The 1,081-nt window shown below is 35.1% G+C and overlaps 1 pseudogene; it reads right to left on the bottom strand.

Annotated features, from left to right (window-relative positions):
- Nucleotides 1-83: 83 nt before the first annotated feature.
- LOC109393726 (60S ribosomal protein L9 pseudogene) lies at nt 84-668 on the bottom strand (annotated as a pseudogene).
- Nucleotides 669-1,081: the final 413 nt, after the last annotated feature.

Raw genomic sequence — 1,081 nt, 5'->3', positions numbered from 1 at the left:
CTTTTTTTTTTCCCACTACACAACTTTTATTGTATCTTTAAAATATCACAAATAAGTCTGAGGTGTTTTTGTTGCTGCACAACTTAGATCTTATTCATCAGCCTACTGGACTGTTCTTTTTCAGAAACACAGCTACCATCCAAAATTTTTCTGATATCCTTATTTTTAACTGTTGTGGCTTGTGGAATCAAAGCAGCAGAATTCGATACAAGTTCAATATCATTTCATTCAAGAAATAACTTATCTTTCTGGGTTTGAGATACTGAATAAGCAACACTTGACCTTATCCTAACCATGTGGATGCATTTTTCACCCAAGAAATTTCGGATTTCAACAAGAGAACCATTCTCTGAAATAATGACGTTGATGGGGAAGTGAGCACACACAGACCTCATCTTGTAATGGAAGCCCAATGTAACACCCCTGATCATGTTCTGTACATGACTACAGATAATGTGAACAGTAGACAGTTCCTTTCTATTTCCCCAACATTTGTCAACATGGAGCCTCTTCTTTTTCTTTCCAAGGAGACTGAGTTCTACATTGATGTGATTGAAGTCCCTCCACACGGTGCCTCTGGAGCCCTTCACAATAACTGTGAGTCCCTTCAGAGTGATGTCCACATTTTCTGGAATGTCCACAGTCTGATTGTTGAGAATGATCTTCATCCTCCCAGAAAATGCAGCAAAGAGCTAAACAAAACTTTTATATATTTGTCTACTGACTTATACATTTTTAAGAGGAATATATCAATTATCCACTTTTAAATGAAAAACCGCATAATTACATTACTTACTAATTTATTTTGCCATACTCAACTCCTGATTCTTATGTTATATTATTATGTTTAATTCTTCTAAGTGTTGTCTATAAACAGGTAAATAATATGCTTAAAGTTCCCAGTGTGCATGAATCATAAGGAAACTGGCCTGTCTGCACTTCTCTCTACTTCAGTTTTTCCTTGTATTTTTCTCACCTCAATCCATATACCACCTTTTTAACATTCTCAGAGCTCTTCATATTTGATTTCTTTTCTAAGACTATTATCCATTATTTTATGCTTTTTGTCTTGGTTCTTTCT

The sequence above is a fragment of the Hipposideros armiger genome, unplaced genomic scaffold (assembly GCF_001890085.2).
Source record: "Hipposideros armiger isolate ML-2016 unplaced genomic scaffold, ASM189008v1 scaffold_387, whole genome shotgun sequence".
NCBI lineage: Eukaryota > Metazoa > Chordata > Mammalia > Chiroptera > Hipposideridae > Hipposideros > Hipposideros armiger.
Note: the sequence above shows the minus strand (reverse complement) of the source record. Positions and strands in the feature narration are given on the sequence as shown.